This window comes from Mustela nivalis (assembly GCF_964662115.1).
Source record: "Mustela nivalis genome assembly, chromosome: 10".
NCBI classification, from domain to species: Eukaryota; Metazoa; Chordata; class Mammalia; order Carnivora; family Mustelidae; genus Mustela; species Mustela nivalis.
The window spans coordinates 5,945,876-5,959,660 of NC_139029.1; the positions used below are offsets into that span (position 1 = coordinate 5,945,876).

At 56.2% G+C, this 13,785-nt stretch overlaps 1 protein-coding gene across 4 annotated transcripts in view; it reads left to right on the forward strand.

Moving 5' to 3' along the window:
- The window catches only part of SPSB1 (splA/ryanodine receptor domain and SOCS box containing 1), a 66,307-nt gene that overhangs the window by 18,488 nt on the left and 34,034 nt on the right, over positions 1–13,785 (forward strand). The window contains exon 1 of one of the 4 annotated variants that reach the window (XM_082685358.1): positions 680–825. The exons of the other annotated variants lie outside the window; for them this stretch is intronic. The gene's annotated coding sequence lies outside the window, so the exon portion shown is untranslated. Of the gene's footprint in view, positions 1–679; positions 826–13,785 lie in introns of those variants that run through there. 4 annotated transcript variants of the gene reach the window in all.

Below are 13,785 nucleotides of genomic sequence, written 5' to 3' on the forward strand. Positions count from 1 at the left end.
TACCTGCTCCTGTGGCTGTTGAGGTGGGGTGGAATTATGGGATGTTCTGCTTCATGAAAGGTTGGTGTGACTGGGAGGGGTCACCCCCAAGACGCCAGTGGAAAAACCTCTCCCCCTTTTTAAACAAGCATCTTTGCCTCTGCTCCATACATATCTCGGACTCCCCGAGTCTCTGACCCACTCCCTAGACTGGACAAGGGACACACTTTGGCTGAAAAAGCCATCAGTGTGCTTATAGGTGTTGGAGATAGTCCTGTCCCCCCTCAAACCTTCTCCTCCAACCCCACCCCCCCCACACGTGACAAAAGCCCTTAAACCTTTCTAGTTCAGTCTGCGGAGGCATCCCAGGCGCTGCGCCTGAAGCATTTGCATTCCTAGGACTTAGCCCGATGCTTTGAGTGTCAAGTTTCTGGGTTAGTGGAACAGGGAGCGGGAAGCCAGAGCTCTTTACAAAGAAAGCATGTGTGCGGTGGAATTCCAAGTATCCGGGATGGCACGGGGTGGCCTCCAAGCCTCAGAGAGAGTTCTTGGGGGGAGAGCAGACCCTGTGTGACCTTTGTATGCAGGCCCTGACCTTGGTACCTGCCGGGGAGGTGTCTGGGCAGCTCCGAACACTTACTATTCAGCCAGATGTGGGTGAGAGTTCCGCCGGGGCCGCGTAGGCAGTGGCGAGGGAGGCAGACACGGCAGCTCAGTGCTGTACATGATCGCCTCTGAGACCCACGGAGAGAAAGGGTCACCATTTTTTTTTTTTAAATAAGCTGCCGAGGGTCACCGGACCGTGTCATGGATGCCAGGACCAGCCTGATTTCAGCGATGTGAACCGTGAGTCATTCTGAGTCATGAGAGGCAGAATGGGGGCATTGGACTGGCCAGAGGCATGGTCAAGTTCATGGGGGACGTTCGTTCAGCTGCGGGGTGGGGTAACCCGGGTGGCAGGTCATGGGCAGAGTGGGGTAGGGGCCGTGAGCATCAGCAGCAAGGTCCAGGCTCACTGGGCTTGTTTGCAGCTGGGATCTGCAGCCTCTAACCCAATCGGGGAGCAGCCGCGACGTGTCTGTTGTGCAGAAAGGCAGAGGCCATCCTGGGTAACGGGCACCTGGGACTAGCAATGGGCAGGGGCTTCCAGCACCTGCTCCCCTGAGCTCCCATCCTTTAGTAATGACTCAGATCCCCAGGGCTTAGTCCCTGGGGCCGGAGCTCCTTCTTTGCCTTGGATCTGTCTCTGTGCCTTCCTTTTCAGGAGCACTTAGTACAAAGCCGGCACCGGGATGCATGTGCGCCAGCCTCGCCTAACCCTGAAGCCACCCCTGTGGACACAGATACGGTTCTCATTTTGCAGATGGGGAAACAGAGGACCCGAACATCTCAGGTCTTCGCTGGGGAAGGGTCAGAGCTGGGAATTGAACCCATCTCTGATGTTCACTGGTTTTGGGGGGATTAGTGTTGGTTGTTCCCCTGTTCATAGGGTGACCTGACTAATGGTTGATTGAGAGCAGGTGTCTGTGAATAAGGCCCAGAGTGACGAGTGTTCCTCAAAGCTACGAGAGATGGTGTAATTCTTGGGGAGATGTGTGTGTACGGGCTCCTGGGCCAACATTCTGGGGAGGCCAGGACCACCTCTGGTTCTACGAAGGCTGAAAATTGGCAGAATATTCCAGAAGGCCAGAAGAACCAGAGCAAGGTGGCAAGTTGTTGAGCTGATCAGCCCCACTCTGGCCACTCCGACAGTCAGCAGGGGTGGAGGTGCAGCTGTGGGGGCCCCTGGGATGGGGGGGAGTGCCATATTGGACCACCAGACACCTCCACCCCCCTTTCCTTTGTCGTCCGGCTGCGTCAGACGTCTGGGCTTGCAGGGAGGTTCCTGAATGGGCCTTGGAAAGAGGTCACTCCCTTCCCGTGCTGCTGGCACTGACCCACATGTGACCTTCCCCGTGGTGACTGTGTCTGGCTGTCCCTCTTTGATGCTGTCTGTGGAGGGGCTGCAAATGTCTGGGGGCAAGGCGCTCCGCCCCGCCCCACCTCTGCTCTGGCCTCCCTGGACCTCTGCATTCTGCGGCCCCTCCTCCCCTCGGCCACGCTGGGAAGGGGAAATCCACAGTCCTGACCCTCTGAGCATCAGACTTTTCCTCTCCACGAAGCGCCCCGGCTGGGCTGGTGGCTCGGACTGTCTAGATAGAACAGGCCAGTTCCTGCTGGGCTGGAGCCGAGGCGGATGGGCGGCCCCACCGGGCCCCTCTCTGGCCCTCCGGCCCCTCTGCCTGGCGCTCAGCAGTGGACCTTCCTTCCGAAAAACCCCTGGGGTTTTTCTGTCTCTCGCCGGCTGGCTGGGGGAGCCCGTCCCTCGGGGCCTGCAGGTGGAGGTCATGGTGAGTCTTGGGAGACGTTCCCGTGTAGCCTGGGTGCCAAGGCTGACCCCAAAGGTCCCCGCTCCTCATGTCCTGATGCCCAGAGGGCCGTGCTGGGCTGCATTGCCGCCTCACCTGGGCCTGGAGCTCTGTCTGCCACGGAGGGCTGAACTCGGGCTTAACTTTTAGTCTTGGTGTCCAGAAGTGCACGCAGCGGAGGATGGAGAACGTGAGGCCTACCTCCCCTCAGGAGCCGTTTTCTTCTCACAGTTGACTGCCCCTGTGTCTTTGGGCGCCTGGAGCCCCACTGGGGAAGTGGCTTTTGCAGATCCCTAGGGCTCCTCGGCTTCCAGGGAACCAGGCCATCTCCTCGTCACTGACGCTCCTGCTGGGTGTCCGGAGAGGGGGTGAGTCGTCAGGGTCCGCTGTGATGCTCACAGGTGGGAGGGCCCTGCCGCTTGGGGCCTCAGAGCCACGGGCTACGTGCCTTTTCCCTTCCTTCCTCCCTGTAGCCAGTGGAAAGTTCGGGGGGATCTTTTTCTGTAGGAAGGAGAACCAGGGTACAGACCCCAAGGGGCAGGGGGTCACGTGCAGGCTCGATGCACACCAGCCATGGGGAAGGCACCTGAAATCCAGCTCCAGAACCCCTGCTCGGGGCACCCTGGTTACTGCATTCAGTCACGGTTCCTGGCGGCTTTTTCTCTTTCTTCTTCCTACGCTTTTTAGGGCGTATCTTTGATGCGCGCCAAAATAGGGGACCAAATCCCAGGGGAGGACCACTGCGTTCGTGCTTCTCTTAGCAAGCTGCGAGTCGATGAGTCAGATGCAGCTGGCACGGGCTCGGGCGGGCAAGCACTGGCATCTTTTCACCATGTGGACCCACTGCGGGCTCTGCGCCGGCACACAGTGGGGCCACACGTTTCCTCACGTCAGCGCATTGCCTCCCGATGCACCATGGTCACACCTGCCGCCCTCCTCTGGGGCGGGCTCCACCGCCACCCCGAGCTCGCCGCATAGTAGGTCCTCAGCGAGGTCTTGGTGGGGAACGTGGGTTGCGTCCGGTGCTGTTGGCATGTCCCTTGACGTCCTCTGTGGTGTCTCTGGGCCCAGCCTCGGAAGGGTCTGCTTGGAAGGGCTTGGGTCCGGACACTGTGTCCCCGACAGGGAGGCCAGACGGCTGGGGATGCAGCAGCGTCAAGACAGAGGCCTAGTTGTGCCCTCGGAGAAAACCTAAACCTGGTTCCCCTGTGGCTGAAGCTGCCAGTGCCCAGCCCGCCGTGTTCCCATAAAGGGAACTTTGTGTGTGGCTGCCGGCGGGGAGGAGGGGGTAGCCGGCGCCTCCCAGCACCCAGCCTCTCCCCGGGAGCGGGTGTGCCGCCTGGGAGCCGCCGCCCGCTGTGATGATAACTCCTGTGATCCCTGACCTCTCGGAGCCGACACTGGCCAGACGGTCGCATTTGGGACAATCAGTCTGTTCTCCGTGTCACGGGGCCAGCACTGTCGGATCCAGACCAGACACATTCTTTCTTGGAAACCCGAGTGGGGGCGGGTGGTAGGGACAAGGCTGGCGTGGGAGGTGCCCTGTGAGCGGGTCCGTGCCAGGCGGGCAGCGGGGGGCTGCGGGAGTCCCATCTGGAAGCCCAGCTGCTGCCCCTGAATGGGGGGCTTGTGTGCACCCTTGAAGTTAGGACCCCAGGGCTCAGTGTGTGGCAGCTGACGGAGCCCTGCTTCTGCTCCCACTGCTGACTCGGGGTTTTCCACCAAAGGGCAGACGGCACAGGCAGAGAGGAAAGGGGCCAAGACTGTCTCCTGCTGTCTGGGCTCGTCTGCCCTGCCCACCAGGGATGGTTTGGGCTGTTTAGGGGTGAGCTCTTGCCGTGTTTGGAGACCGGGTTCTCAAGGAATGAGGGGGCGGGAAGGCAAGTGGAGGCAGAAAGTCTGCAGATCCATTGGGGGAAGTTTCTAGAGCAGATAGGGGACATAGAGGGGGGTGCCTGACTCTACCTTCCAGAAGCGGTCCATGCAGGTAGCATTTCCCTGGAGCTTGGCAGTGTGGACGGTGGCACTGTGGAATGGAAGGAGCTACTCACTCATTCTACAAGTATTCATTGACCACCTACTGTGTACCGGGACTGTTCCAGGCCCTTGGAACATAGAGGTAAACAAGACACCTGCCTTTATGAAGCAGATGTTCTCAGTGGGGAGCAGATCTTAAGCAGATAACCAAGAATGTCATCAGAAAGTGCTGTGGGGAAGAGCTGAGTGGGGTCCAGGGATGGGCGGGCTGGGGGCAGAGAATGTTTGCCATGTAAAGTACTAGCTGGGAAAGGCCTCTGTGATGAGGTGACCTTTGAGCAGACGTCTGGTGGAAGTGAGGGGCTAGCCATCCGGGTATCCAGGGCCAGTGCACCTGGTACCATGCAGAGGGTGTGGGACATGCAAAGACCCAGAGGTAGGGGCTTATTAGCATGTGCTGGGAACAGCCAGAAGTCCAGGGAGGCAGGACAGAGTGTGGAAGGGGAGAAGGGAGAGGGGGTGCACGGGGCTGGGCTGTGGGGGCCTGCGGGCCACTCGGAGACACCTACTCTTCAGTGAGTGGAACCACTGGAGAGTCTGGGCAGAGGAGACTGGTGTTGAGGCCCAGGAGGGGCCAGTGAGGTGGGGAAGATGGCTGTGGTCTGGATGCATGGAAGGTAGGCCTGGTAGGGTTTGCTCCTGGACAGGCTTGGATTTCTGCCTTGTCACTTGTATATACCATGTCGATGGATAAGGTGCACTGCTCTGAGGCAGGGTTTTCCTTCCACCTTCGGCAAACATTTATTTGGTGCCCGCTGTGTGCCAAGCTCTGGGCTGGGTATTAGAGCAGCCTGGTGCCTGCTTCAAGGAAGGGGAGCCAGGAAAGAAAACCAGCCACGGTGTCTCTCACTGGAGTGAGCCGACCAAGGGGCAGGGCTCGGGTGCTCAGCCCGTGTTCGAGAGACCAGTTAATGAATGTAAACAATACACAGGTGCTGAGAGGCACAGAGTGGGGGCATCTATGTGACATGGGGAGGAGGCCAGAAGGCTTTCCAGAGGGAACATGTCTGTTCAAAGTCTCCATGAAAAGAAGTCTGGTAACCCCAGGATGCTTGGGTGGAAGAAACAGTATGAGCAAAAAAGTAGTCTTCAAAAAGCTTGTTTTGTGAGTCCATTTGGACTTTCCCAATTGCAAAGGACAGACAACCCAGTACAAATAGCCTTAAGCAAAAAGAAGCTGGTTTGCTGAACTGGATGAAGCCGCTAGAAAGTCAAGCGGTTTCAGGCATGGCTGGATCCAGGGGCTCAAACCTCAGCATCAGCTAGTGCCTCTTGGTCTTTAAGCACCTGCCTTCTTTGTTTTTGCCCTTGTTCTCAGAAGGTGTTTAAGCCAAGGTCCCAGGACTGGTTCTGAGTGGTCTCACGGTCACAGGGGTGGGTGATGTCCTGATACAGTCGCCTGAGCCCGGGTGCCCACCCCTAGAGCCTAGGGTAGAGCAGGACCTACCCCGGCCCAGGGCAGGGGGTGGGGAGGGGCAGCCCTCCTTGACAGAATCAAGCTGCATCACCGGAACACGAAGACCCCCACCCCAACTTGTTAGGGACCCCGTGCCTGTTTTCAGCGGGTGGTTATTTGTGTCTGGTGGGCAAGGCTGGTGGCAGGGAAGGATTGGGGAGGAGGCTAGAGAGGTAGTCAGAACCAGGGCACGTGAGAGTTTGACCATTGTTTCTGAGGTGGCCCCGTGCCTGGTACATCGTGGCTGCTCAGCGAACTTAGCTACGATGACCTGTTTCATGGGCGCCTCCAGATGGTTCCAAGCAGGGAAGCGGCACAGGGAGAGGAGTGCATGAAGGGGTCCCGTGCAGGGCCCGGGCCGGGCTGGTGACCACCTGAGAGGACACGAGCGGTCAGCACCTCCGGGGCAGACGCCGCGCACGGCCGGGGGCAGGGGAGGCCCATCCTGCCCCCGCCTCCTTGGAGGTGGGCCCTCGTGCTGGCTCTCATGCTCCTGTCCCTCGGAGGCCGTCTAGACCCACTCGGGTGGCAGACTTGAAGCCCGGCATCCCTCATCCTCACGGCCCTTTCCGCACTGGGGAGCCGTGGCCTCCATGTCCCTCTTCGCCACAGGCTGATGTTTGTGGCGGTTGAGCTGGTGTGTTTCTCGAAAAGCAGCCTGTGGTCCAGTGAGGCCGGGCCCCCTTTTCCCTTGGGCAGCCCTGCTTCCTGGACTGGCACTAAGCTCCCTGCGGCTGAATGTTTTTGCTTCAGAAACCTCGAGGGAAGATGTGTTTGTGTCCCTGCGTCTGCCCCACTCCTCCTGGGAGAGAGAAGATGCTACAAGGGGTCCGGAGTCCCTGAGGTCAGAGTGCATTCTGTGTGTCCCCAGGGGTGTGGCTGGGCTAGCCCCTGGCATTGGAGAGAGGTCACACAGAATGTTCTCTGCGGGGCCGAGTTTGTCCTTCCCTGCCTTTGGTCGGTGGGGCCGTTGGTATCCTGAGATTTCTTGGGGAGTGAGGTGTCACCCCGCGGGCCTGTTGGGGAAGGCCTGGGTTTGGTCCTAGCACTCCCCCAGGGTTGTTCAGGTCACTTGTCTGAGCTTGCACCAAGGGGCCACCAGATGACCCTGTGGGACCCCCTGGAGCCCCCTAAAGTGTCTACAGAAGGTCAGTGGGTGGCATCTGGTCAGGACCCCAAAGTGCCCCTTGAGCAGCTCCCCTGGGGTCACTGCCTATGGCCCAGTGTTTCCCTGGTGGGTGGCCTGGCCTGGGAGGACTACAGCGGGGACTGCTGGAGGCCCAGTGTGGGAACTAGGGGTTAGGCCTGAGAACGCCTCAAGGCTGCTGGGCCAGAGGAAACACCTCCCAGAAGGGAGCCACACGTCGCGCCCCGCCCCCGTGCCCCGCCATCTTCCTTCCCGGCCTGGCCGGGGCGCAAACCCCGAGCTGGCTGTGTCCAAGGGGCTTTCCTCATTACTGCAGTTCGGTCTGCGTTGGCTTAATTTGAAAGACTTATTGCCTCTGAGTCAAAACACAAAAATCCCCCTGGATGTGCCACAGAGTTTGCCGTTGAAGGAGGAACTGGCGCCTTCTCTGGGGTGGGGGTGGGGGCGGGGGGGGGGCGGTCCCTAATCCTTTGCTTCCTGCCTGCAGCCAGGAGGCTTCTGGGTTCGGAGACCCCAGCCTCTCCCAACCCAGGGCTCCCCTGGGTCAGGTGCTCAGGGCTGGGTCGACAGCGGCATGATTGCCCTGTGATCCAACTGGGAAGAAGCCTAGCCCCCCGCCCGGCCTCGAGGCCCGAGCCCCTGCTGGTGCCGCCTGATGCTGGGACCCCGAGGCCTCCCGGGCACTCTCCTGAGATGGTCTGCCTGGGTGGGGGAAGAAATTCGTAGTTTGATTTTTTTTTTTTTTAACCTCTTCCTGTTTGATTTGTATTTTTTTGATGTGTGTTTCATAATGTACGTCATCTCTCGATACAAAAACAGGTGAGAATCATGTACGCACAATGTATCTTTCGGGGGATACGTAATGAAAAGTTCGCTAATCCCGTGCATGACCAAAAAAGGCTGGTACGTAGTGCTACGTGCGGGGCTGTGGTTCGTGAAGGCAGGAGACACCCCCGAGGTCCGGGGAAGGAAGGTGAGGGCAGGCGGGGCGCAGCGGAGAGCAGCATCCTGGCCCCACCCTGGGCCCCGGCATCATGTCGCATCCTGGGCACGTGGATGTGGGGCTCTGGGCCTGGTGGGACGGGCTCTTGGAGGAATTTGAGGGGAGAGGTTTGGCCCATTTTTTCCAGGGTAGACACCATTTCCTAAGGTCTAGACCAAGGGTCATTGAACTCTAAGAGCCGGAGAGTAAATATTCAGGGATTTTGTGGACCATGGGATCTCTGGATTTTGTGGACCATAGGATCTTTCTAGCAAGCAGGAAAGCAGCCAGGAGATGGTATGGCCACAGAAGGGCATGGCTGTGTACCGATAAAACTTTATGGACAAAAACTGACAGTGGTCCAGACTGGCCCATGGGGCATCGTTGGCCAAGCCCTGGTCTGGATTAAGAGGATGGGGCCCAGCACAGCTGAGAGCCAGCTGCTGTCACCCACCAAAAAGCAAGCCCCTGACCTTGCCGTCACAGATGAGTGCATCTTCAGCCAGATGCACGCATGGGCTTGGGGGGGTGGTGTGGACCCTACAGAGAGTTTGCTAAGCTGGGGCAGGTCAATGTCCCCTTTCCCCGACATAGCAGAGCACCCCCAACTCCAGCACTTTCTTGTTCTGGTCCTCTCAAACCAGATAATCATGGCAGCGGGAGGAGGTGGGGCCCCTGGTCATGGTAGAATCACAAAGAAACAGAAACGTAAGGCCCATGGCAGTCGAAATTTGGTTGAAATGTCTCGCTTAGAGTGACACAGAGGGCTAGGGACAGTGTTGGGATGGAGTTTCTGCTCGGTCACTTCCCTCCTGGCTCAGGAGAGCCACGGAGTTGGGGTGCCCCCCTCCCTGCCCTGATAGAGTCCCAGATGCTGGTGTCCTAGGTTGGCCTTCTGTCCATGGCGACACAAAGACAGTTTTGTCCAGGAGTGCACTGCATCTGTTCCCGTCTGGCTTTGCAGTTGGGGCACTGGTGACATTACCAGCAGGATCTTTTTTTGATGTAGGGGCTGTCCTTGCTCTGGATGAAATTTAGGGTACACACCACTAGAAGGTAGACACCTTCTACCCTAGGTCACAGCCACTGAAAATGTCTGCAGGTGTGGCCTAACGTACCCTTGGCGGGGGGGGGGGGGGTGGTGGTGTGTAAAATCACCCCAGTTGAGAATCACTGCTGTGTCTTAGTTAAGCTAGTAAGCGTGGACCCTGTGTTTTCTGGGATCGCTGATCGTGGTAGAAAGTTGGGCTGACGCTCTGACCGATTATAGAGACTCCCCGGGGGACGCAGGGCAATGAGGGAGGCAGCCCAGGCAGGAAGCTTAAAGAGTCCCGAAGGCATGAGAAAGTACTACGGTGGTTCTGTGCTGCATCATGGTTGGTGGCCACCTGTTGAGCGGTTCCTGGATGGGGAGACACGGCAGAAGCGGGGGACAGAGGTGAAATCTGGAGTGGATGGAGGGCGTGCGCCCCGGGCAGAGGACTTCATGCGAGGGCAGGAGGGGAATGAACTTGTAGGCAGGGGGTGATGGAATGTTCAGGAGTGCTGATGCAGGGTAGTGGGCGGCATGTATGAGGAGGGCACGGAACCGTGGGATGGAGAATCTTCTGGAAGGTGAACCTCACAGCCGACCGAGAAGGCGGTGCTGGAGTCTGGGAGACCTTGGACAATCAGCTGGAATGACAGTGAGCTTGGGTGTGGACGAGAGGGTTGTGGGCAATGTTCTGTGGGTGGTGTCATGCTACAGACATTTTCTTCTCGAAGCTTTGGTGGTATGAAGCTTTTGGAGCCTTCTCTCGGACTGCTTTCCAGAGTCTAGGGAGGAAAGTTGCACTGAGTGACACACAGCTGGTTTGGAGTGGCCGGCGGGCAGGTGGTCATGTCTGTGCCAAGAGAGAGAAACCAGACGGTCTGCGTGGGTCTCACAGCACCGTTCTGTGTAGGCAGGGTGTCCTTTCTCACCGAAGGTTGTGGAACAATTGTTATGTGTCTGAGTTAGGGTGGGGCATACACCAGGGTTTCTTCCCAGACTAACAAGTTCATGGAGAGGAACGGGACAGCACCTTACAGTTGGTGGGTTGGCGGATTAGTTAGTTGGTTAGTTAGTTGTCATTCAAGGTGATGTGGAACTTGCAGGAGCTTCCAGAGGGCCACCTGGCTCTGTAGTGACAGCCTCCCAGGTCGGTGAGTAGGGTGACCTGACATTGGCAGTTGTGTGAGCCGAATGGAGGGCATCGGGGCCGGGAGGAGCTGGTTGGAGCGAGCAAAGGGGTAGAGTGAGCCTTTCCATGACAAAGGGTGCTGAGATGCGTGTAGGAGCAGCCTGGGGTGCCCAGCTCAGAAGTCTGGACTTGATCCTAGAGGGAGGATGGAGCCACCGACGGCTTTAGGGTGAGGATATCATGGTCGGCTTTAGGGTGAGGATATCATGGTGAACGCCACACGTGGCGTGTGAAGGAGATGACCTGTGCACGGTGCTGGGGCTTTTTTCACCAGGCGCTCCCAGGAGACACGACTCGATCTGAATCGGCATGGCTTGTAGTCGTCAATTCTGCACAGGAAAAATACAGGGTTCGGTGCTCTCAACCCTCGTGCTTTTCTGTATGTAACTTTTTTCCACCACGAAAATACCTTTACTGTGCCTGCTTACAGTGTGCACGCATCGTGGGGACTCTGAGTGATGCGTGATGTGTAAATACAAAGAAGCATGCACCACCCGATCCCGAGGTCCCCGCACGAGCCCTCTGACCCCAACCGTGCCGGGCTGATGCGACTCACACATTCGCATCTTCAGGCAGACACGCTGGGAGCATTATTTCGCGTCTGCCTATGACCCGCTTCCCTTTTGTCCCTCTCGTCCCCACCCCAAACTGATGGCAACTCAGAGCTTGTCTTTCCAAACTTCTTTTTCTTGAATTGCAGTGAAATCCGCGTAATAAGCTTTACCATCTGTGTTAGTCGTCTCGGCTTGCTGTAAGACAGTATGGCACACGGCGAGCTTAACCAGTGAACATGTCTCATGGTTCCAGAGGCTGGACGTCCAAGGTCAGGGTGCTGGCAGGTGTGGTGTGCGGCGAGACCCTCTTCCTGGCCGGCATGCAGCTGTCTTACTGTGTACTCACCTGGTGGAGAGAGAGATCATCTCTCCAGGCTTTCTTCTTGGAAGAGCATTAACCCCATTCATCGGGGTTCTGCCCTCTTGACCTCAGCACCTCCCAAAGGCCTGATCTCCTCATAGGTTCACATTGGGGGTTAGGATTTCAACATGTGCATTTCTGGGGGACACACCCTGCGAGTACGGAGCGCATCTTAACCATTTTTAAATGTACGGTTCGGTAGTGTTGCACACATTTATGGGGTTTTATGTCCACTGCCAACATCCGTCTTTAGAACACTTCATCTTATAAAACTGAAACTCTGTCCTCATTAAACAACAGTGTTTCTCTCTCTCTCTCTCACACACACACACACACACACACACACCAGACTCAGGCAGCCACCATTCCGATTTCTTTTTCTTTTAAAAATTCAATTTTATTTCTCATTTTTTTAAAAAAGATTTATTTATTTATTTGAGAGAGAGAGAGAAAGAGCGAGTATGGCGGGGTTGGGGGACAGAGGGAGAGACGCTCCAAGCAGGCTCCCGCCGAGCGTGGAGCTCGACGCCGGGTTCAATCTCACGGCCCACGAGATCGTGACCTGAGCTGAAACCAAGAGTCCGATGCTTAACCGACGGAGCCACCCAGCTGCCCCTATTTCTGATTTTTCATATGAACAAAAATTGTAACATTTTGAACCGTTTGTAGGGTGCAGAATTCCAAAGGGATAATTCAATTGTGAAAAGTCTCCCCCCATCGACTCCTGTTCCACAGACACCCCAGTCCCCTCCATAGAGCATCAGATGGAGTCATTTCCTTGGGGAGGGTCCATCCAGACCCGCTGTGCTTACGGGACCGTGCGTGTGTGGGCCATGTGATGTGTTACAGTACATAACGACAACATATTACATGTAATACACTCTTTTTCTCTTTTTCCCTATATTCTACTGTATTGTACTTTGCTTTAGAGAAACAGTTCTGGGCTTATGTCGGGGCTCCCACACCCTTCCAGATCACTCCCTGCCGTGCCCCGTGCTGCCCCCGGCCCTGGGGGCACCCGTGGAGCACCTCACAGGGTTCCCTTTCCGTCTGGCTTCTGACTGGGATCAGCCCGCGGGAAGCTCAGAGAGAAGGAGGGAGAAGAGCGCAGTCCAGAGGGACCCCGGGAGGTCCCTGTGAGGTCCCTCGCTCTGGCCGTGTCCAGCCACGGGCCTCTGCTGCTTTCCAGTGTACCACCAGATTCTTCTGGAAGACCTGTGCTTAGGTTGGAAGTTTGTCCTTTGGGCAGGGGGTAGGTGAGAACCCGCTGTCCTAAGCCCCGGTGGCCAGTGGCCACAGTCCCCCCTCCCAGCCTCCTTCGTGCCTGTTGACACTTTTTTTTTTTTTTTCAAACAGAACAGCATTTTAAAAAGTCATTTTTTAAAAATTACATATTTTTCATCATGGTAAGTGTACTCGGTTATCTACCCCCCGCCATGCCACTCTCCTTTCTGTCCCTAAGAATCCGACTCCTCGTGAAAGAAACCTTGGGTAAGTGGAATCCTGAAGTCCTCGTCTTTTTATGACTGTTTTTTTCACTTAGCATCATGTCTTCAAGGGCCCTACATGCTATGGCATGTCACGGGGTTTCCTTCCTGTTTAAGGCTGAATAGTGCCCCGCTGGGTGGGTGTCCCACGTCTCGCTCACCCGTCCATCCATCAAGGGACGCTCTAGTTGCTTCTACTTTTTGGCTCTGCGAATGAGGCTGCCGTTAACACGGGTAATACCTGCTGTCATCTCTTTTGGGTACATCACCAGAAGTGGAGTGGCTGGGTCTCCCGGTAAATCTATTTTTAGTTTTCTGGAGGAAACGCCCTGCTGTTTTCTACGACGGCTTCATCACGATCACGTTCCCCCTGAGACAGCACAGGGCTTCCAAGCCTCCTCATCCTTTCCAACATCTGTTATCATCTCACTGTTCTTACTTTAACATAACCCTTATTGAAGGTTAATGCACCCCGAAGACCTCCTTACCTCCCTGCCTGCCCGGTGATATCTATGCACGTATCTTTAGGGACAACATTATTTTATGAAGACGATCGCCTTTTGTATCCCCCATGGCCTTTCTCTCTAAATGCATGTGGAAATACCTCCAGGGTCACTGGTGGGGCTTTACCTTGTTTTTTATTTTTATTTTTTATTTAAATTCAATGTAGTTAACGTAGTTAATTAATAACGTATTATTAGTGCTGGGGTAGAGTTCGGTGGCTTATCAGCTGCATATAAGACACAGCGCTCATTGTCACGTCCTCCTCCACGCCTGTCACCCAGTTACCCCATCTTCTCCTCCCGTGCAGCAACCCTCAGTTTATTTCCTGTGGCTTGTCTCCCTCTCTATTTTCATCTCATTTTAGTTTTCCTTCCTTTCCGCTACGTTCATTTGTTTGTTTCTTAAATTCTACCTGTGAGTGAAATCGTCTGATAATTGTTTTTCTCTGATGGACTTACTTCACTTAGCGCTAATACCCTCTAGTTCCATCCACGTCGTTGCAAATGGCAAGAGTTCCCTCTTGTTGATGGCTGCGTAGTATTCCATTGTATGTATAGACCACATCTTCTTTATCCATTCATCTGTCGATGGCCATCTGGGCTCTTTCCCTGGTTTGGCGACTGTGGATATGGCTGCTATGAACCCTGG